At 42.0% G+C, this 24,811-nt stretch overlaps 1 protein-coding gene across 3 annotated transcripts in view; it reads right to left on the reverse strand.

Moving 5' to 3' along the window:
- Positions 1-24,811, reverse strand: part of GARRE1 (granule associated Rac and RHOG effector 1) — an 80,216-nt gene extending 55,405 nt beyond the window's left edge. For 2 of the 3 annotated variants that reach the window (XM_070450987.1, XM_070450985.1), the window contains exon 1: positions 24,724-24,811. The gene's annotated coding sequence lies outside the window, so the exon portion shown is untranslated. Of the gene's footprint in view, positions 1-17,721; positions 17,811-24,723 lie in introns of those variants that run through there. The other variant, XM_070450986.1, reaches the window with a different exon arrangement.

Below are 24,811 nucleotides of genomic sequence, written 5' to 3' on the forward strand. Positions count from 1 at the left end.
CATTTCTTTTTCTTGGGGATGGTCTTGATCACTGCCTCCTGTACAATGTCACAAACCTCCAACCATAGTTCTTCAGGCATTCTGTCTATCAGATCTAATCCTTGAATCTATTTGTCACTTCCACTGTATAATCAATAAGGAATTTGATTTAGATCATACCTGAATGGTCTAATGGTTTTCCCTACTTTCTTCAATTTAAGTCTGAATTTGAAGAAATGAAGTTCCCAAACTTCTCAAATTTGATGAAAAGCACATGAATCTATACATTTATGAAGCTCAACAAACTCCAAGTAGGATAAACTTTAAAAAAAAAAAATTCAGTCTAGACATATAATCCAACTGCCGAAAGCCGAAGAGAGGATCTTGAAGGCAATAAGAGAAAAGCAACTCATCAATATAGTTGACTCTGTAGTTATGTAAAGTTGCTATGAACAGGGAATTAGCAAATACTAAATCAGTACTTCTAGAAGACATGCAAAGTTAACATCCTGTAAATGCCTGGTCAAAACATTTTCACCAACCAATTAACATATAACACTGTTTTATGTTTCTGTTTAAAGATACCTTACTTAACATATATTGTTGATTCATTAACATTGAACTCACAGGCAACAGCACTATAATTCATGTCTAATTAAGCTCATCAAACACATGGATTTTCTCTGTTAGGTACATCACAGCCTTCCTGGACTTAGGAACACTAGAGAGCACTTCAGCAATATACTTAGGGGCCATTTTAAACAGTGAAACTGCCAACAAAAAGTATAAAAATGCAAAAAACATGGCACTCAATAGACTATGAAAAGAATACTTGTTTATAGTCTGAGAGCTGAAATGAGAAGGCAGAGCGTCACCCTGTTCAACCCCAGCTGGGGGTGTGCAAGTTGGGCAATTCAAATTTTTTGTCACTTGCACATGTCTACAACTGACCACAAGAGCTCTGCAAGTATTTATTTTGTGTTGAATATAAATTTTAGCCAGTAAGCTAATCTGCAAACACAGGATCTGAGATTTGTGAGAATCTATGTGAGGATCAACTATGTATATAATGCTATTTGAAACACTTGTATTCCCAACATAACGGGGTACACCTCTTCTTTAAAATATAATATACAAATACATCAATCTATGAAACAAATAATCAGAGGGTTACTGACCATCTTGAAAGATACACAGAAGCTCCTTTAAGTAGTGAACACCAGGATATATTTAATGTAACAATTCAACTGGTTCATTATGCACAACCTTTCAGGATTTCACTGTGATTTTAAAAGGCTCACGCCTATATATTTAAGGTATAATCTATCTGACAAATTAGAAGTACATAATTTATAGTGACAAATTTATGCTTTAAGAGCACAAGTACAGACTTGCCTGGTGGTACAGTGCATAAGTCCATTTGCCAGTACAGGAGACACACGTTCAGTCCCTGGTCCAGGAAAAGTTCCCATGCTGCGACTAAGCCCACGGACCAGATACTGAACCCAGGCTCCAGGCCCGCGCGCCACACCTGCGGAGTCAGCACGCCACAGCCGCTTATGCCCATGAGCCTAGAGCCTGCGCTCCCCAACAGAAGCCACCACCACGAGGAGCCCGAGCACCACAGCTAGAGAGATCCCTGACTTAAAGCAAAGAGAGAAAACAAAAGAAAAGCAGTGGAGACACAGCACAGCCAAGAAATAAATGAATTTTAAAAAATGAGACAACAATCACACTTGGAGAATCACCTACTCCTTTTTTCCCCCTTCTAGAATGCATTATTTAAAAAATAAAATTTGTAAAGACTAAACAAGTGGAGGAATTGTTATTATTCATTACATTTTTTATTTTAGTGCTAAGCTCATGGCGAACATTTTTATAAAAATGCCAGTAGATATTACAACGGCTTAAAGAACACCTTAACAAGTTAAAATATACATTAATACAGACTGGTTTGCATATAGCTGCTTCATCAAAGATGATTACTTCAATCAAAAAGAGAAACAATAACAAGTGTTGGTGAGAATGTAGAGAAACTGGAACCCTCATACATTTCTGGTAGGATTGTAAAAACTATAGCACTTTGGGAAACAGTTTGGCCGCTCCTCAAAATAAGTACAGTGTTACTACATGACCCAGCAATTCCACTCCAATGTATATATTCAAGAGACAGAAAAATATAAATTCACACAAAAACCTACACATTGATGAGACAGAAAAATATAAATTCACACAAAAACCTATACATTGATGTTCACAGCAGCCTTACTCAAAATAATCAAAAAACAGAAACAACACAAATCTCTTACCAACTGATACATGAATAAAATGTGGCACAGATATACAATGGAACATTAAATATATATTATGCACATATTAGGAATGAAGTACTGATACATGCTATTATAAAACATGGACAAATTTTGAAAACACTGTATTAAGTGCAAGAGAAGCCAGACACAAGAAGCTACATATCATATACCCTGACTGATACGTAATGCCCAGAATAGAAGATCCATAGAAACAAGTGGATTTATGGAATGGAGAGTCACTGCTAATGAGTACAGGGCTTCCTTTCAGGGTAATAACAAGGCTTTGAAGTTAGACAGTGTGACTGCTGAACAACAACTCTGAGTATACTGTAGCACACAGGGTATGTGAATTACACCTCAACAAGGCTGTTCTTTCCCTATGTAACTTCTCATTTAACAGCAAAAGGTACATAATAAAAAATAAGTTTTGGGGACTTCCCTTGCAGTCCAGTGAGTAAGACTCCAAGCTCAGGACTTCCCTGGTGGCTCAGTGATAAAGAATCTACATGCCAACGCAGGAGATGTGGGTTTGATCACTGATCCGGGAAGATCCCACACGCCTGGAGCAACAAAGCCTCTGCACCACAACTACTGAGCCTGTGCCCTAGAGCCCAGGAGCCACAACTACTAAGCGCATGTGCTGCAACTACTGAAGCCTATGTGCCCCGGGGCCTGTGCTCCTCAACAAGAGGAGTCACTGCCATGAGCAGCCTGTGTATCACGACTGGAGAGTAGCTCCCGCTCTCCACAGCTAGAGAAAAGCCCGTGCAGCAGCGAAATCTCAGCGTAACCAAAATAAAGAAATGAATAATTTTTTAAAGTGACAAAATCTACATTAAAAAAAAAGATTCCAAGCGCCCAATGCAGGGGGCATGGGTTCGATCCCTGCTCGGGGAACTAAGATCCTGCATGCCACAAACAAAAAAAAAAGTTTTCCAGGGATACCTTTCAATTCAGATGAAGGAAAAAGATCTCAAGGCACTAAATGTCCTGCACTAGACTGCATAGTACCTGCATCTTTACTCCCAGAACTCTAAATGCATATGGAAGTATTCTATTCAGCACTATCCTTGTTAAGCTATGCTACAGGAACAAATCCTGAAAGGAGTGACCTAACCTAAGATGATTTATTTCTTGCTCACATAACATTCAATGAGGGTCTGGCAGCCCTTCGGCTTATAGGGACATCACTGGAACTTTTACTTTCCACAGTCACCTTAGCACAAGAAAAGAAACCCATATCCACTCTTCACTGCCTCCCAATCTAAGTGACACACATCACTTCCCAATACAAGTGACACACATCACTTACCAACATAAGTGACACACATCACTTCCCAACATAAGTGGCACTCATCACCTCCCTTTGGTCAGAATTAGTCACATGTGCTAATGTAACTGCAAGATAAACTGGGAAATGTAGGGGGACACATGGAATATAAGTTAAGCAATACAGTTGGCCACCCAGCCCAGCTGTGACTTGCAGTTTTTACCAGATGGTGAAGAGCAATTCTGATTTCACAGAGTAGAGACGGTTTTGCAATTTGGTGTCCCTACAACTGCTGTCTCGAGGCCAGGTGATTCTCACACAGGCTGCTCTAGGACACGGCTCTCTGTGTGTATGCATGCAGAGTGGGGGAGTAGAAGGAGGTGGGGAGAGAAAGGTCACAGATTCCTTTTCGAAACTGATGACAAAACACTCCATAGTCAAACATGTATCCAAAACACCAGAGCTTTCCTTCAGTTTTGGATTTGGAGTCCCAGGTGAAGAACCAACCACCTGCTGTTCACACTCTCCATGCTCCCCTTCTCTTCCCTACAGAAGAAGGCTACACAGAGCTGGAGGCAGCAGGTGACTTGGTCGAAACTGCATTTAGGGTTGGTCCAGCAGATAACCAAACAGGGGAGGCCAAAGGCTCAAGTTAACACACTCCAGGGAACCAAAGAGAAACATATACTGGACCCTTGGTGATTTTTTTTTTTGGCTTACTTTTTAATTTGGTTGGTTGGTTGTTTGTTGGCCATGCCGTTTGGCTTGTGGGACCTTAGTTCCCCCACCAGGGATTGAACCTGTGCCCCCTACAGGGGAAGCTCGGGGTCGCTAATCACTGAAGCACCAGGGAATCTCCATACTGGACCCTTTGAATCCATATCACGGCCTGTGTACCTATATTCTCGAGGTGTGGTCCTCAGGTCATGAGCATCATAATTGAATGGTTAAAGACCAAAGGTGCAGGACTTCCCTAGTAGTTCAGAGGTTAAGACTCCATGTGCCAAGGCAGGGGACACGGGTTCGATCCCTGGTTCAGGAAGATCCCACATGCCGAGGAGCAACTAAGCCCATGCACCGAAACTACTGAAGCCATGCACCCTAGAGCCCCTGCTCCCCAACAGGAGAAGCCACCTCAATGAGAAGCTTGCGCACCACAGCTAGAGAAAGCCCATGTGCAGCAACAAAGCCCCAGCCCAGCCAAGAGAAAAAAAAGACCAAAGATGCATCTGTATTAGGGTAAGTCTGTCTACATGTCACATCAGTGTTCAAGGAGGGGTTATAATGCCCACAGAACGTGTTATTAGGAATGGCAGGGGAAAAAAAGAATGGAAAGTTTTAAGCAATTTTTGATAAGATCCCATATTAACACTGACCCTGTTAGACTAGGGTGAAAGGAAAAAGTCAACCATAGCTTAAGGACTTCCTTCTCTGACATCAGAATTAGAATATCCCTCTTAATGGAATGACTGTTAAATACTGACTCTTGGGGTACACTCCAAATCTAAAGAATCTTTGGAATTAGGAGCAGAAAAAAATATGCATTTTTTACAAGGTTCTTAAGTGGTTCTAGACACATACTATAATTTGAGAACAAAACTGGTCAGCTGAAAACCTGCTGAGAGTCACAAGGATGAGGACACCTGAAGATGAAGACTATATAAACACCACTTACAGCAACTCATGTATTTCATCAACATTCCTATTCATTCAAAAATCCAGAAAGGGACTTCTACCTCCATGTGATAAATGATTCTACTATCTTAGAATCAAGGGGCTGGCTGGACAATTCAATGAAAATTTCTGCTTATATCATAATTGCTTCTAACAAAACCACTTTAGTCCCACAGTTAAGGCTGGGGTTCTTCACCAGACAGAACAAACAAGACCCTTAAGAAAACAAAAATTGGCTTCTACTTATTCTTAATAGATCTGGTGTTCCTGTGCTGATCTTTGCTGTAATCAAAACTAGACAGTGCTGAATTCAACGAAGTATCATGGAATTGAAATACCATTCAAGTCCTATCATTTTCAAATGGGACTTTGCCAGAAACAATATGCAAAGAAGGTGGTGACACGCATTTAAAGAGTCATTATCATGGCAGTCATCATAATAGCCCTTCACAAAATGTTACTGGAAGCTTGGTGATAGGCACGCATGAAGTTCATTGTATTATCTGTTCTACTGTTGTACATGATCAAACATTTCTGTAAATTAAAAGTTTAAAAAGGGATGTCCATGGTGACACAGTGAATAAGAATCCAACTGCCAATGGAGGGGACATAGGTTCAATCCCTGGTCCAGGAAGATTTCACATGCCATGGAGCAACTAAGCTCGTGTGCCAAAACTACTGAGCCTGTGTGTTGCAACTACTAAAGCCCGAGTGCCTGGAGCCTGTGCTCCACAACAAGAGAAGCCACCGCAATGAGAAACCCATGTACAGTATCAAAGAGTAGCCCCTGTACATCACGGCTAGAGAAAGCCCACACGCAGCAACAGAGACCCAGTAAAGCCAAAAAAGCTTAAAATGCACACAAACATGTACGTAAGCATGGGGGTACATCCCTTCCTTTTTTAAAGTATTCTCAGTGCTTGTCTTGCTCTTTTTTGAAAGCTTCCCTCCCCATTTATCTCCCTGAAGGGCTAAAATATGTTCAATCCATTTAAGGACATTTCTGCTCTGTATTTTCTTGAAAAGAATTTTCACTGGGAAAACATTCACCATTTATGAATCCACTATTCATGCTACATGGAAATAAATATGCATTGTGAAAGACCTCAGAAGTTAGCTGCAGCCAAGACTTGTAAGATTTGTGTTATATTCATAAGTTTTAATGCTGCCTAAGACTCTCAAACACATAGTAGAAAAGGACATTTTAGTAGATGTCACAACTTTTCAACACTACAATAATTTGCAAAAACTCTCAATAAATTAAAATTGAACTCAGACCTAACTACATCTTTTAAAACATTCCTTTCTGTAATCAAAGTCAGCAGCAATTTGTAATTCAACCAATAACAAAGAACAGGCTTGAAACTAGACAAAAGCTAAGTATAAAAGGGTTTTCCTTATGGCAGAAACCAGCACAATATTGTACAGTAATTATCCTCTAATTAAAAATAAACAATAATTCTTTAAAAGGGTTTTCTTATACCCATAACTGATAACATTTTAAAAAGTGGTCATCCTGAGAAAACTTGAAGAGCTTCCCTTCAGAGAATGTAGTGGAAAACAGTGGTCTTGGGGCAGACTAACTGGGTGGGATCCTGGCTCTGCCCCTTACCAGCTATGTGACCTTGGGCAAGTTCCTTAACCTCTCTGTGCCTCAGTTTCATCGTCTGTAAAATAGGGATAATAACCGTAACTACTGTTATTGAGTTGGATGAGTTTATACACAGAAAGCATGTAGAATAATGTCTGGCACATATTAAGCACTAAATGTTTGATGATCCTATTATCATCATTCCAATAAGTGAAAATAAGTAGGCCTCATTATTCTGCTTGTCTTAGAAAAAGTTACTGACAAGAAAGGTCTTATAAAGTCACCCAATCCCTTAATTGAGTAGAAATCTCTATATTCGAGGGTGGCTGGTGTCACTTTCAATGTGTGTGATAGCTATTATCTGTGAACACAGAGAACAATTTAAAATCCATTTCAGTCATTAAGCCAATAGAGAAAAAAAAGGAGTGAAAAACAGTCCTATTGTCAGAAATGGGGCTTCCCAGGTGGCACTTGTGATAAAGAACCCTCCTGCCAATAGAGGAGACATAAGAGACTCAGGTTCGATCCCTGGGTTGGAAAGATCCCCTGGAGGAGGGCAAGGCATTCCACTCCAGTATTCTTGCCTGGAGAATCCCATGGACAGAGAAACCTGACAGGCTACAGTCCATGGACAGAGAAACCTGACAGGCTACAGTCCATAGGGTCACACAAAGTCAGACACCACTGAAGTGACTTAGCACGCATGCAGCACTCAGCATGCATTGTCAGAAACGGTATGGCACAAAGTAGCTTCATTTCAAGACGTCAGGCTAAATAAAACAGGCACATGTACTTACCTGCCCACCTTGCTCAAATCCCAAAGACATAACAGTAAAGATATTCACAAGGGAATCAACATTACAGAAATAAGAACAGCTGAGCGATACAGTCTTTTAAGTGCTGGTCACTTTCTAGAAGACAGAGAGGAAGCAGAGGAAATTGTACAAGATAAACCAGAGGAGAGCGAGACATTTCACAGAACACGTAAAGCCAAAGGCAGGTGGAGAAGCAGAGCCCTCCTCCAGGAAGAGCTGGATGAACGCCCAGCTTTGAGTCAGCAGGTACAGTCAGGAGTGGGAAATGGTTCATCTACCTGGTCTCCTCCATGTTTCTCACTCTTGGCCACGGAATCAGCCAACTCCTATCAGTGGTACAGAGAAGGGTTATTTCTAATTAAAAGAGGATCTTGACTATCTCTCTGGTCAACAAAGGAGAAGAGAGACAAATATAAAATCAAAGAAATAAAAGTCTTTTAATCCTTCTATTAAATTTGAATCATGATTTATCTTTTTCTTTCTAAAAAGTACACATTTACTTTACTGAAAAGACCTAAATTCATATCTCAGTTCCAATTATCTCCCTTAATACCATTTCCTCCCACCAACTAGAATGAGAACTCCTTATAGAAATGGCTGATTCTTGGGACTTCCCTGGTGGTATAGTGGATGCCAATGCAGGGGACACAGGTTGAATCCCTGCTCCGGGAAGATTTCACATGCCATGGAGCAACCAGGCCCATGGGCCGCAACTACTGAAGCCCATGTGCCTAGAGCCTGTGCTCCACAAGAGAACCAACATGTGGGAAGCCCCTGCACTCCAGTGAAGAGTAGCCCCCACCGGCCCGCAACCTGAGAAAAGCCCATGCGCAGCAATGAAGACCTAATGCAACCAGAGATAAGAAATAATTTTTTTAAAAAAGAAAGGAATCGCTGATTCTAAATCTGGGATCAAAAACTAAAAGATAAGCCCGGGAATTTTTTTCTGGCCAGAAATTAGGGAACCCATTTATTACTTCCCAGCCCATGTCCCAGGACTCAGAGTCAACCTGAAAATTAAGCTCTATTCATGGCCCAAAGTGGTAGAATCTAAGAATCGAAAGAAAAAGTCTTTTGGAGTGAAATTCCCTAAATATATAAAAATGAATGAGTTTGGACTTGGCAATGATTTCTTGCATATGACATCAAAAGCACAGGCAACAAAAGAAAAACTAGACTAATTTTACTTCATCAAAATTAAAACTTCTATACATCAAAGGATACAACTGGCAGAGACAACTTTGGGTAAAAAGATAACCCACAGGATGGGAGAAAATATCTGTAAACCATATATCTGAAAGGAATTAATATCCAGAATATAAAAAGAACTCACACAACCCAAAAACATATACGCAAACAACATAGTTGTCAAATGGGCAAAGGACATGAATAGACATTTGTCAAAGAAATAAACAAATGATCAATAAACACATGAAAGAATACTCAGCATCACCAATCATTAGGGAAATGCAAAGCAAAACCAAAATGAGATATCACTTCATACGCATTAGAAAGACTATCATAAAAAGAAAAAATAACACAGAAAACAACATGTTGGCAAGGATATAGAAACTGAAGCCCTTGTTCATTGCTGGTAGAAATGTAAAATGGTATAGTCACTTTGGAAAACAGTATGGCAGTTCCTCAAAAAATTAAACATACATTAATAACTAATTACCATATGATCCAGCAATTCTACTCCTGGGTATAAACAGAAAAAAACTGAAAGCAGGGACTCAAACAGATATTTGTATACCAATGTTCATAGCAGAATTATGCATAATAGCAAAAAGGCTGAAACAAGCCAAATGTCCATCAATGGATGAATGGATAAACAAAATGTGGTATAATCGTATAACGGAATATTATTCAACTTAAGAAGGAAGGAAATTCTGATACACACTTCAATATAGATGAAACTATTAATCCATGTGGCACCTGACCTCTCTGCCTGTCAGACCACAGATCTACAGAAACTTGGCAGCAGTTGTGATACCTGTAGTCTTAAAGTGACGTGTGGAAGAAGGTAGAGATCATGGTAGAGGCTTCACTTTGGAAGTAAAGTCACAACTAAATAACAGGATCATCAAGCACCCTGTTTCTCAAGCTCATGTCTGAGATGGGTAAAGAGTGCTAGTTATTTCTCTGGGGAGCCTGTCCTTCATCTTTTTCTGTTTATAGCATCTTTTACCACACACATACACACACATGCTTTTCCCTAATTTCTCTATATGTTCATCTGTTCTTTTACAGTATCAGGTTTTACAACTTCATCTACCTTGTCCAAACTGATGATCAAAAATAGATGAACCCTTTGAAAAAGATATACAAATTGCCAACAAGTCATGGAAACATGGTTAACATCATTAGCTATCGGGTAAATGCAAATCAAAGTCATGAGATATCACTTTACAACTAGGATGACTATGATAAAAATACAGTCAAAACAAGTGTTGGCAAGGACTGGAATCTGTGGGAATATAAAATGGTGCAGACACTTTGGAAAACAGTCTGGCAGTACCTCAAAAGGTTAAACATAGAATTACCATAAGACCAAATAATTCCACAACTATGTATATACCCAAGAAAAATGAAAGACATGTCTACACAAAAACCTGTACATGAAGGTCCAGAGCAATAGTATTCATAATAGTAAAAAAGTAGAAACAACCCAAATGGGTAACAACTTAGTGGCATATAGCCATACAACGGAATAATATTCTTCAGGCATGAAAGGAATGAAGCATGAGAATTCCCCAGTGGTCCAGTAGTTAGGATTTTGGTGCTTTCACTGCTGGGGCCTGGTTTTCAACCCCTGGTTGGGGAACTAAGATCCCACCAGCCATGCCAAGCGGCCAAAAGAAAAAAAAAAAAAAAAAACACCCAGAAATGAAGTACTGATACATAAAACAGCATAGATGAGTCTTTAAAACATTACACTAAGTGAAAGATGCCAGAAACAAAGTTCACAAATTGCATGATCCCATTAACATGCAATGTCCAGAATAGGCAAACCCATTGAAACAGAGAGTTGATTAATGGTTGCCTAGGGCTAGGGCAATTGGGAAAAACAAAGCATGACTGCTAATGAGTACAGGGTTTCTTTTTTTTTTTTCCCCAGCGTTTCTTTTTCGAGTGATGAAAATGTTCTGAAATTGTGGTGGTAGTTGTATGAATATACTATAATGATACACTTTAAGTGAGTGAACTGATGGTATGTAACTTACATTTTAATAAAGCTGTTATTGAAAATAAAGATAATGATTGCAAAAACAACTCCTTCTTCAGAGAAAACAGACAGAAAAATCTGTCCTCTCCAGTCCACAATGTAAATCTAAATACCCACCCTTGATAATGTGGGGACACTCACAGGAAATTAGGGAGGTAAGTGAAGTTATTGTCCATGAAGTTCAAAGGCCAACCATTTCCATGGTCATTTTTTTTTGGGGGGGGGGGGTCAGTCAGAATGACACAAACCATATTTAGAAACGCATTCCAGAAAAATGCTTTGAAGAATTTTATTCCCAACATTCACAAATTTAAAGTATCTATTCAGACAAGAGAAAATGTCCAGAAGACCCAGTTCTTAGGTCTCTCTCTCTCTCCTTAGGACTCTACTTTTTTTGGCTCACCTTCTGCTGTCACATTAAAGAGTGACAGACAAAGATGCTAGTTCTCCTTGCTTTCCTCCTGCCCCTCTGGCCATTCTTAGTCACCTCTCTGAGTCACTGACAGAGCTGAAACACTGTGGTTCCTCAGAGCTCTATGTTGTGCCCTGTCTGTTTCTAAGATCAACAAATTCTCACTGGGAGGATCCCCAAATCCATCTCTCTAGCCCCAATCTTTCTCTTGTGCTCCATATTCCAAATATTCAACAGCCTAGTGCACAGGTCTTCGAATCAAATGTCCAGAACCAACTCTCCCCAGTCTCTCCATATTCCTTTCCTGTCTTGGTGAATGGCATCACTATTAACCTACATGAACAAGCCAGAAACCTGGAGTTATATTCAATTAATCATTTAGTCATGTTCGTTCGGTCTCCTTAACATTTTACAAGTCTTTTCTATTTTCACTGCCAATCCAAAGTTCTAACTATCTTTATCTCCTGCCTGAATTATAGAGGAGCCTCGTGAGTGAACTTTCGAATGCCTGGACTGCTCCTCTCTGGTTGCTGTGTGATTAATCACGCCACTCTCCTGCTTAAAGCCGATTACGGCTCTCCATTACCTTCCCATTTTTCTCCCACCTCCCCCACCCCGTTTCTGCCTAGTTCATGCCTATGCCACTTTCCTCTCACCATCTACCCACCAAGCTCCTTCTGCACAGAAAGCTCTCCTGGCTTACTCTCACTCCTCCTGGATGTCTGACACGTCACCTGCTTTGGGAAGAGACCTTGACAGAGCCTGAGGTAGGAGCACCTGCATGTGCAACCGTAACATCCTGTTTTTAGCCCTGTCTTAGCATCATCTTTGCTGCACTGTAATGTACTGCATCACAACCACCAGCTTCCCCTGTGTTTCTCTGCCACCTCCAACCAAGATCACTGAGCTCATTCAAGATATTCGAGGGTGCTAAGCACCTGGTAAACATTCAACAGCTATTTGCTGAGTAATTAGTTCATCCTCAGTATTTATTTAATGGCCATTTCTATACAACATTCATATGGTCAGCCTTGCTAGCCACAGAGGCAGTAAGCTAAGTGCTAGATAAAAGAGTCCACTTGAAATAGGGGGAAAAAAGCTGACAAAATGGCAAGTTCACCCAAGTTCTCCTCAATAAAACTGATCATTAAGTGACTACAATGTGTCAAGCATTACACCCAGAGCTTTGGATACATAATTTAATGTTCACTAGAACTGTAAAAGAAAAACAACTGACATTAAGTAGCAGGCACTGTGCTACGCACTTCACATTTGTTACCTAATTTGTTACCTAATTACCCTGTGAGGTAATATAAGAAGCTGAGTGAGTTCTTTAGGTTCCTGCTACACTGGTGAGGTAAATAGTCCCCAAAACAGCTGATTTGCGACCGGGGGACCTGCCACTAGCAGCAGAGCTCTTCTCCATCACTACATTACTCTACTTCTGTCAATTATCTAGACTGAGACATTCTGTTTATTATCCTTAGGAGATGGTTTCATACTATAGGATTCTTGACAGGAACTGGCAAGAAGTTGAGCTGGAGAGATGAAAAAAGAGAAACGTTGTCTCTCTTTAGGAGATCACACCCATATCCATTGCTGATGACCTAAATTCAACTCTCCTGGGACTAGACTCATAAGACATGTTGCCTAGTCATCCTTCCATCCCTTGGTCTTCCTCCTGTATATTTACTGCCTTGATATCAACCCTAAATGTATTAGCCCAGATGGTCCCTATCCTGTTCCCTTCCCCTACAGTCTCTTACAACATTCAGTCCTGCCAACTGTGTTCACCACAGTTCACAGTTCAATCCTGGTCACCTGGTCTGCACAGTTCAGTTCAGTTCAGTTCAGTCACTCAGTCGTGTCTGACTCCTTGTGACCCCATGAATTGCAGCATGCCAGGCTTCCCTGTCCATCACCAACTCCTGGAGTTTACTCAAACTCATGTCCATTGAGTCAGTGATGCCATCCAGCCATCTCATCCAAGCACTGCATAAATGTTGGCTATTGTTACTGTTACATCCTAAATGCCTCTTGCTCTCTCCCTTATACGAGCACTGTTCAGCTTCCAAAGAACTAGTCTTCAGGAGCGAGCATTTAAGGCCAAGAAAGAGTATCTTCTGTGAGGACTAGAAGCCAAGCCTCCAGATGCTCAGGCCCCAAGACCTTTTAATAAAAGCATAATAGATCAACAATAGCAAAATCTAAGTAGCAAGCTAAAAATGCATGAGAATATCAGATACTGGAATAAAACTAACAAATAGCTCCAATCCCAAGGGACCAAACATTCTATTTTATCCCATTTCACAAAATTAGTAAGTCAGCACTCAATTTTTTAATATAGTGGCTCTCAACAAGTGAAGATGAGGCTATACATACAAACATACAAACACACTCTCACTCACTCACAAACACAGACATCCACCCACCAGGGGACATTCTGCAATGTCTGGAAACATTTTTTGGTTGTTACAACTGAGAAAGTGCTAGTGGGTAAGGCCAGGAATGCTGCTAAACATCCTGCAATGCACAGGACAGCCCTCTGTCCACCTAAAGACAAAGAATAATCCACCCAAAAGGTCAATAGTACTGCGACTGAGCAACTCTGCTAAACAAAGTCCTTCCATGTTCAGGTACTTAAGCTATAAGTTACTTCTTTCTGGGAAGATGATGCAAACTTCCCCCAGAACTTAAGCCAAAATAGACACCTTTAAGGTATTACTGGAAGAGAGGCAGGTAAATGCTAACTACCCGGTTGAGAAATGCTGGGACTTGGGAGGAAGGAGAGCACTGTAGAGGCTGAGGCCTTGTCAAAGATCTCAGAGCAGATGGGGCTCCTCACTTCACTCCAAGCCTGCCAATCGAGCCCGGCCCCACCCCCACCCCCGACCAATCCAGAATCACCCCCTCCAGCCTCACTTGCAACAGACCCCTTCCACTCACCCCTTGGCTCCTGCCACACTGACCACCCACAACAGCTGCTTCTCCACAGGGCTACTATGTCCCAGTGTTACTACTGGAAAAATCCTCAACCACTTCCCAAAAGCTCTGCCCTCCAGTTGAGGAGTACTCAGTTTCCCCCAACCCCAGGCTGAGGAGGACATGCTGTCATCTCAACCCAATCATAAGAGTGTGTTTCTATGATTCCTGTGGACAAAGGTGGAATATGCTTTAAAGGACTTCTCTGGTGATCTAGTGGTCAAGACTCTGCACTTCCACTGCAGGGGATGCAGGTTAGATCCCTGGTCTGGGAACTAAGATCCCACATGCCTCAAGATGCAGCCAAAAAACAAGCTTAAAAAAATAAGAAAATGCTTTTTCTTTTTTCTTTTTTAAAGCACTAAAGCCTTGGACTTTCCTGATCGTCCAGGGGTTAAAACCCTGTGCTTCCACTGCAGGGAACACAGGTTCAACTCCTGGTCAAGGAAGTTCCACATGCCATGTGGTATGGCCAAAGAATAAATATAAATAAATTAAATAAATTAAAAAAAAAAAAAAAAAAGCCCTAAAGCCTTGCTCTCTGCCACCTAAAATCAGGACTTAGCAGCTGCCAGCCAGGAGACGCCTCATTTCCTGTAGTTGCTCGGTAAAAATAGGAAGTGGGGGAGGAAATTCACAAAGCAGAAACAAAAGTAATCACTGCGTAGCTTCCTGAACACAAATCACTGAGAAGGGAGGGTATCATTAAAACATGGAAACGGAAAGGGAGGCATGGAGAGCCAAGACCAGCGGAAAGGAAGTGACACTTAGGGGTCCACCAAGCTCAGACTACTTCTGTGCCCAGGAGACTGCTCCCAAAGAAAAGTATGTGCAAAACTGGCTCTAGTTTATACAGAAAGTTTCCAAGGAATATAACCCATGTTAATTTAAAGAATTGTACGACAACTCCTGAAACATTGAAGTTATATCACAGTTTAAAAAAAAAGTCAATGAAAAAATTTTAAGGATGCCAAGATTAAACTATATTTTTCCTGGTCAAGAAGTGGCTACTAAAACTGCTATGAAGACAGGGACCTTGGTGGTCCAGTGGTTAAGACTCTGTGCTTCCACTACAGGGGGCACTGGTTCTAGATCCTTGGTTGGGGCACTAAGATCCTGCATGCCCAGTGGTGAACCCAAAACAAAATAAAACAAAAAGTTACTAGATAACTGATTGGTTGACAAAATCTGAAGCCCATGCTTTCCTGTATGAAAACTCAAGTAGACAGGGGGGAAAAAAAAACCTACTAAATATACAGCTTTGTGCAGCCAAAACAAAACAAAAAGTTACTAAATAACTGACTTGTTGACAAAATCTGCAGTCCAAGTTTTCCTATACTAAGGTATGAAAACGCTAGTAGATAGGAAAAAACCCTACTAAATATGGAGCCTGGTGCAGCCAAAACAAAAAATATTAAAATCATATTGAGGTATGAAAACCCAAGCAGACCGAAAAAACTCTACTAAATACTCTATTCATAGAATTCTAAAAATTTCTAATCATAGCTAGAACCTAATGTAGTTAAAGATACTTCTACCTGTGTCCTCTAGCATGGCTCAACCCTGTAAGTTGTGCCTGAATGCTCTAGGCACCTAGGATGCAAAGGTTAACAGTGCTGGCGTCAAGGAGATTCTGGTCTAATGGCGTCTAAGGGGTGACACCTGACTACCCTTTGTGCTGACACCTACTCTAACACAATTTATCAACACAAAATATGACATTCCTCCATTAAAAAAAAAAAGCAAGTTAGCACTAGCAGATTGTGAAAAAGCTTTTATACTCAGTAATCTAAGAATAACTGATAATTTCAGTTACAGCAGAAAAAAGAAATTTTCTAACCACAAAGGCAACAGAGTTGAAATTTACTTTCAGAATAACACAGGTTAAAAACAAAATAGGCCAGGAAATTCCCTGGTGGTCCAGCAGTTAGGACTCTGCTTTCACTGCCAATGGTGTGGGTCCCTGTAAGCCATGAGGCAGGACCAAATAAACAAAAAACTATTAGAACTTTTGAACTGTATTAGAGAAATGCTCTGAGTCAAAAAAAAAAAAAAAAAAAATCTCTGTTGAACAGAAATCTCCAAAAGAAAAGGAATTGGGGTTGCAAGGGGAAGTCAAGAGTTTTGCCAGGAGGTTTATCTGTAAACAACTACCCCACATATCCAAAAGGTGAACAAAGTTGGCTCCTAAACATCTGAAAAAGTTTACTCAGGGGAAACAAACTTTTTAATCTATAAACTGAAATGGGTCTTGAACCAATAAAAATTTGCACATCAAAATGCACCCAAGCACTATGAAGACATTCATGACAACAAACTATGCTGCTGATGGAAATTCAAGCATAAATCAAGGAGAAACTTTAAAGTAAATCATTAACTTAAAAGTTACAAAACACTGACGCAATTTCTCAAATCCGACCTGTTAAAAAATATTTTTTTAACCTAGACCTATTAAAAACCTTCAGATTTTGTTTCAGTGTGTTAGAACACGAAAAGGCTTTGATCTACTCAGCTCTGGTTAAGTCTAGTCCAAAGTTTCCAAATTTATGTATCCATTAGAAAGTCATTTAAGAAAACGTAAAGTTCTATAGCACTACTCATTCTTAACAACTTGCACTGTGGAACCTATCCAAAATTAACCTCCAATGGGGAAAAACAAGTATTTATCAAGAAGCTTATGTACAAATGGGTAAATCAAACTGTAACATGGAAACTATTTTTCTTACTACAGAGAAGAACTATATAAATTTTAGATAAATACACTTCAGATTCAGGATAATTTCTGAAAATTTAAGGTACCCATGAAAAATTTTATCGATGGATATAACAGAAGTTCCCTCCTTTGGACTGGGAACAAAGCCTCCAATTTTCACACCCAGCAAGCCTTCCCGTCTCTCAAAAACCCCAGTAAATCAGAGTTATAGCTCAGGAGCTCATTCTTCTCTGCAAACATTCCACCAAGTCAAATATTTAGCAGTGAGGACATTCAAGGAGCCTCCTCCTCATCTCACCCCCACTTCTTTCCGAAGCAGGCAAGACAGCCCTAGGAGGAGGACTGCAGTGGCTCAGATTCTTAATTTGCGGGGTAAGATGCTCCAGCATTGAGAGATTTCATGGAAACAGTTATGGCTTTGGGAGACAGATTGACCTGGATATGAAATCCTGCTCTCAGTAACTATCAGTTGAATGAATGGTATTCACTAACCCAAGTTCTTATGTAAATTACTGAACTCCCGTGCCTCAGTCTCTTCAGGACTTCAGTGAGGATTAAGTCAATAAAGGACAGCACTCAATAAATGGAAGCTACTGCTTTGAAACAGGCCACAGACCAGTCAGAGGGCAGCATTTTGTCTTTTTTTTTTAAATTCTTCATTCTGGCCTACTGTCATTAAGAATACAAACTCCCCTTCACTCCCACCCCCACATAGTTATAAAAACTTTCAAAAATATTTTTTACCTTCTTACAGCTCTGGCCTCAACTCCCAAAGTCCCGGCAAGAAACTGAAAGTAGTGCTGCCCTGTGTTCTCCAGAGGGGAAGGAAACCAGGCTCCTCCCATTTCCCTGCTTACCACTGCCTCCTCTTTCAGCCCCAAACTAGAGAAAGAACAGGGGCACTGCTAAGGAATGAATTACCTTGATTACAAACTACATTACAAAGCAACTTGAGCACAGGTGCCTTCTCTCCTACCTTGAGATGGGGAACAAGATAGGTCCTTGTAGACTTCCCTGGTGGGTGCAGTGGATAGGAGTCCACGCCTGTTAGTGCAGGGACACAGGTTCAATTCCTAGTCCAGGAAGGTTCCACATGCTGTGGAACAATGAAGCCTGCGCACCAACTACTGAACCTGTGCTCTAGAGCCCACAAGTCACAACTACTAGAGCCCCTGAGCCTAGAGCCCGTGCTCCGTAACAAGAGGAGCCGCCACAATGAGAAGCCCTCACACTGCAACCAAGAGTAGCCCCGGTTCGCCTCAGCTAGAGAAGACTGCACACAGCAACAACGACCCAGCGCAGCTAAAAATACAGAGAGATAAATGAAAATTAAAAAAAAAAAAAGACGACAGATCTTTGTCCCTGGTGAGAGAAACCACTTTCCCCTCTCCCTGCCGAGGTTACCAGACGGCAGCTCTCAAGCCTGGGAGCCAAGCCAGCTTCCTATACCTGTTCTCAGGCACACACATCTCCCTCTGGGATCTGGGAGTTGGGCAGAGGAAGACTCAGGTATTTCTAGGTTGGCCAGTCATAATGACCACCTCGCTGGCACCTAATCCCCAAATCATTTTCAATTAAGAAAATGTGAATTTTTTCAGGTAATACCTAGCTTTAATTGCACACTCAAAATCAATCTTTCACATTATGATTCTCTGCAACTACCAATTTGAAAAAGCACATATCTGACGGTGGCCTAGACACAAGGAACATAGTCAAAATAGTTAAAAAAAAAAAATCAACACCATCTAAGAATGAATCCTAGAAACAGACTGAGGAAGTGTAGAGGCCTGTATCCAGGATGCCCACTGACAGCACTGACTACACGCACCAACCTGGAAGTAACCCACATGTGCTGCATTAAGGGGTTCATTAAAAAAATTACACAGGAACACCCCACAATCATCTGAAAGATCAAGGCAGAGCGACCACATTTCATCAAGCCGAAACTATCATTATCATATATCATATCATTATTTTATATATATTAAGAACAGTGACTGGCCATGGCATTAACATACCCCAGTTGCAGGCTCCCTCAAAGCTCTTTCCTGCCTCATTTCTCTGCCTCAGTCCATCTCAGACACATATCACCCCCAGAAGAAGTCACTTTGTGTCCTTGTCTCTCCTTTCGTTTTTTCTAGAAGTTACCAATATTTAAGATCCACTGTTTTGATGAAACCATCTTTGGCCCCTTTAGTTCCCATGAAGCCTTTGCAGGTGAACTGTGAGCACAGAGAGACAGACTGGACATATCTTCACAGTCACTTTGGTGCACAACACAGGGCCACACCACCACCACCACCAGAAACCCACATCTGTCAGGAACTATTCTAAGGACTTCACAAATAACAACTCCTTTAAGCCTCACTATAACACCAGGAGGTAGGCACTATTACTTTCCCCCTTTTCAGACACGGTAAATAGAGATAAAGAGAGGCTTAGGGGTTAGTGACTAATTAAGTAGTAGAGGCAGGATATAAACTCAAGCAGTCTGGCAACAGTTCTTGCCCTTAACCTGTACACTACATTCCCTCTCTAAATGACTGCTGTGTACAACAGACATTTAGCTTTTAATTCCTATTTTTCTTTCTTTTGGCCATGCCATGCAGCTTGTAGGATCTTAGTTCTTGGACCAAGGATAGAACCTGTGCCCCCTACACTGGAAGCGTGCGTGCATGCTCAGTCACTCAACTGTGTCCAATTCTTTGCAGCCCCATGGACTCCTGCCAGGCTCCTCTGTCCACGGAATTTTTCAGGCAAGAACACTGGGAATAGGTTGCCATTTCCTACTCCAAGGATTCTTTCCGACCTAGGGATCAAACCCACATCTCTTGTGTTTCCTGCACTGGCAGTCGGGTTCTCTACCACTAAGCCACCTGGGAAGCCTTACAGTGGAAGCACAAAATCTTAACCAATGGACTGCCAGGAAAGTCCCCCTATTAATTTTTAATTGATAATATAAGTACACCATTGAAAAAAATCATATTGTACAAAAGAGTATGCAAGAAAAAGCTAGGTCAGTCTACCAACCTCAATTTCTGGAGCCTCATTCCAATGGCAATCACTGTTTCTTTTTGTTGTTGTTGTTGTTTCTTTTCTATCATTCAAGAATTGTCTTCCTGCTCTTAGAAATCTGTTTCATGAGTACCCTCTTTTTTTTACACAAATGGGCACATATACACATTGTCTTGCATCTTGCCTTTTTCACTGAGATTTCTTTGCACTTATGCATTCTGTACCTATGCTGTTTTGATTCAATACTAAGACACACATATTTTCACACTTTAACCCAAGATGTTTTTATGAAGTCAGAAAATCTTGTGACCTTGGACTTCATTAAGAAACAGGAGCCACAAAAGGCTTTTAAGTGCATAGCAGATATCAAGGGTGATCAAGGCCAGAATGCTGGAATGGGTAGCCTTTCCCTTCTTCAGGGATCTTTCCAATCCAGGGATTGAACCCAGGTCTTCCACATTGCAGGCGGATTCTTTACCAGCTGAGCCACAAGGGAAGTCCAAGAATACTGGAGTAGGTAGCCTATCCCATCTACAGCAGATCTTCCTGACCCAGGAATTGAACCAGGGTCTCCTGCATTGCAGGCAGATTTTTACTAACTGAGCTATCAGGGAAGCTCTGAAGGTCAGTTACAAACTCTATAAATACTGATAAGAGCTAATACTGAGCACTTACCAGGGGGCCAAAGAGGAAGGTGTTATTATTACCCCATTTCTCGTTTGGGGAAACAGACCAGAATCTGACCAGTCTGGATGAACAGTACTCTCAACAGGAAATCTCCATGTAAAGCCATGTTCTAATCAAAGGGTTTTCGGATCATGGCAGCAAAGGAAAGATTCTTCCCACTAGAGGTATCAACAGAGATGCACACATCTGTTTGGAAGTGCAAAGGCCCAGTGGAGGACTGCACACAGCTCCTCCAACCACGGTCCCCAGACGGTACACATAAGTCAATTCTTCTCTTGGACCCGCCAACCCAATTTCCAAAGATATCTTCCGAAACCTCTCCTTCCAGAGTCCCAGTCTTTCTTCTGAGGATACAACATTAAGTTTAAGCATTTGGCCACAAACACATTCCAATCATGCCTTCTGAGGGTTATAGCTGGGTCATTCCGGTTGAACTTGAAAGTTTTCCCTGAAATTCTCAAACCTAAATTTACAAACTTCTCTTGCCTTGTATTTTTTTCTATAGATAATTGATGTAACATTCATTCTGATTTCATTCTCAGATGATCATTGATTCAATCAACAAATACTTAAATCACTCCGGAAACCCTGTGCTTCAGGCTGTGGAGATAGCAGCAGTGAACATGACAGACAAGATCTCTAAAACCTGTCTCCTGCTTCGAGGCACTTGCGATACTTGATGAAATGGCTTATCTGGTTTTCTTACCTAGGCCATGCCTTCCAGCTCTGTATTCCAATCTTCCAGTACAGTAACTGGCCTATACTGTAAATATTCCATAAACATGCGCTAACTAAATTCATGACTAAATTCACTGGGTCTCGCTTTCCTAATTCACAGTAGGATCATATTATGTCTGAAGTCCCTTAGAGCAAAGGTACAAGTTTAAATCAAACTGTAAGGAATAGAAAGCAAATGGCAAATACAACCCAAATCAAGAAAGGAGAAGAGTTGTAATTAATAAGTCAACTGGTAAGAACTTGAGAGTCATGAAGGACAAGCCACCTTGGGAAGCAGTGAAGGGCTCCCTCACCTGGAGAAAGTATGGCCTCAGGAACATGTCCAGGGGTCAGTTAGAGTGAGAGAAAGAAATTACTTGCAGCAAAGTCTGAGTTTGGGTCACCAAGTGGAAACAGGGTGAAGGGATGAAATGGGTCTCTACCTAAAAGTCACATACTGGATGAGTGAGAAGGAGCATGCACTGAGGGACAGAGGTAGAGATATGAAGCTAGGCCTTTGAAAATGCCTGGGACCTTCCCTGGTGGCTCAGATGGTAAAGCGTCTGCCCGCAATGCGGGAGACCCCAGGTTGATCCCTGGGTTGGGAAGGTCCCCTGGAGAAGCAAATGGCAACCCACTCCAGTACTCTCGCCTGGAAAATTCCACAGACAGAGGAGCCTGGTGGGCCCCAGTCCACAGGGTCGCAAAGAGTCGGACACGACTGAGTGACTTCATTTCTCTTTAGAAAATGCCTAGACCCGGATGCTGGGAAAGACTGAAGGCAAAAGGAGAAGGGGGCAGCAGAGGATGAGATGATTAAATAGCATCACTGACTCAATGGACAAGAATTTGAGCAAACTCTGGGAGACCGTGAAGGACAGAGAAGCCTGGTGTGCTACGGTCCATGGGGTCACAAAGAGTCAGACACAACTTAGTGACTGAACAACAACAAAAATACAAAATGCTCCCAGGCAGATGTGGGCAAAAGAGAAGCAAAGATAAATGAGAAAGCAGTCACAAAGTTAAGATAATGACCATGACAGCATCAAGAAGGCCAACCAAGAGGAGGTTCACAAGAGCAAGAAAGTGTGGCTCACCATGCCAAATACTTACGGTCAAGGGAAATGAGAAAGCAGCAGCCACTGTGTCTATCCATTAAGGGATAGAGGATGCATTCAGCATGAATAAAGACATTTGAAGCACAACCCCTGACACATCCAGGCTTTCAGTGAACTTATACTAAGAGAAAATGGGATCTCACTTTTTCTGTAACGCCAAAAAAGCAATTCCTTATTCAAACCAACATCCTCTGTCCACCTTGGAAGGTCATCATTTTCCACTAAGCAGAATGTCACAGGAGGGAAAAGAAGAGAGTGGACACTCAACTCATGTGATGTCCCAGTCCACTAACTCTCAGAAACAGTAGTTTTCCTATAGACTTGTTAGATTTGTGTGACAAAAAGCTCCTGGTGTATTAGGCTTCAGATTAGCAACAGAATAAACACTTAGCAAAATTTTCAGCTGAATCATGGGCAACTCGTTTAAAAATTTTTAAAGAGGATGCTTAAAACATGCTGTCTTCCAAAAATCCAGGGATAATTTTAGATAGAAAAATCTAGGCTTGCCAAGGGAATCTGAGAACTTTTCTATCTTGGTCTCCAATGCTAACCTACGTATTCGTGTGCAAAAATAGAGGAAGATTAGAATCTCAAATGCCAGACGGAAAAGTTGCCACAACAAACCTGAACTCTTCATATGGAGTTTGTTATCTTGTCAGTAAGAAAGCAAATGAAACAGTAGTAACTAAACTTTCTATCTCAAAAAATAAAAATAAAATCAAACATTAAATACACCCTGGACTTGTAAAGAAAAATAATTTTTTTAAAAGATACTGTGAATGGAATTTTGAAAAAGCATACACAAAATCTAAATATCAAATCTGTAAGCAGTCCTTTACAAACACATACTTAGAACTTTTGGTGTAAAACATGATAAAATGGCAATTACAGCTTATTCAATAAAATTGGGAAGGTATTTGGAAAATCATATCTTAAACCAAAACTCTATTTTAAGTAAATTAAATAGCTAAAAGAAAAACAAAACCATGAAATGAGAAGCAAAGATGGAGGTATGTTACAAATATTGGAATGGAGAATAATTTCGGAAGCGTCAACAAAAGAAAAATAATACTATGTATTTTTAAAATGAATGTTACCTTTGATCTCATTTGTTAATTTATCCTAAAAGAACCATCAGACAAATCCCTGTGGCAGAATCATCTATCCCATGACGAACTGGAAACAACTTACATGTTCATTAGTAGGACTTGGTTAAATTGTGATATACAAAGGTATATTATGAAGTCCATAAAAGTGATAATACATGTATTTACTGGTATCACCAAAATGTTAGCAATGGCTATCAGTGAGTGGTAGGTTGCAGGATGACTGTCACTTTAAAAAGTACTGTCACAACACTTGTTGTCTTGAGCGAGAAGAAAGGAGAATGAATTGCTTTTATAATGGGAGTGAGGGGCGGAAACAAGCTATTTTCAAATTAGGGCCTCTCCCCCCAAAGCTAAGTATTCCATCTGGCAAAATTTGTGAGGAGAATAAACAAAATTCTTATCATGCCAACCAGGCAAGCTTCTTTCCTCGCACCGAGCAGAGCAGGAAGACACACCCCTGACCCTACGCTCGCCCCTCGGGCTTGGGTCCTTCATCCTCAGCCCCGGCCCTCTCCGGGTCCCCGCGCAACCTCCCCGGGCCCGACTGCGCCAACGGGCTCAACGGGGCCGGAAAATCGTGTTCCTCGGGGCCCGACCCGGCCCGGCCCCGGCGGGGAAGGTGAGCTCAGCCGACCGGCAGCCGCGGGGCGGCGTGAGGGCCGCGTCCGTAGGCAGCCCCCGCGGACCCCGAGACTCATAGGCCGAGGTCCCTCCGCGGACTCCTCGGAGGGGTTTCCGGGAGCGGGTCCCGGGGCCAGCTCGACCTCCCCGGCCCCGGTCGCCCCAGGGAGCGCCCCGGGCCCTTCATGTCCCGTATCCGCGGGGTCCCTGCCGCGCCCCCAGTGCCAGGCACAAGCCGCGAGGCCTCTCTGGGCTTCCGTCCGCCCGGCCAGCTCCCCCTGAGCCCGGCGTCCTCCACAGCGGACAGGCAAGGGGCGGGAGCCGACGGCCCTGAGCCCTGAGGCCCCGAGCGGGAGCGACGCCCCGCGAGCTCATACAGCCGCCAGCCCCGGCAGCGGCCCACCGCCCTCCCGCCCCCCGGTGGGTGAGCCTGCCCGCCCACCAGCGCCAGGCAGCGCCGGCTCGTGCCCGCTCCTCACCTGCGACGCGCCCCGGCCCCCTGCGCACCGCCCGGACCGGCTGTGTACACCGGAAGTGACGTTTCCGGGCCGGCCCCGCCCCCGCCCA

This window comes from Odocoileus virginianus, chromosome 20, assembly GCF_023699985.2.
Source record: "Odocoileus virginianus isolate 20LAN1187 ecotype Illinois chromosome 20, Ovbor_1.2, whole genome shotgun sequence".
Taxonomy (NCBI): Eukaryota; Metazoa; Chordata; class Mammalia; order Artiodactyla; family Cervidae; genus Odocoileus; species Odocoileus virginianus.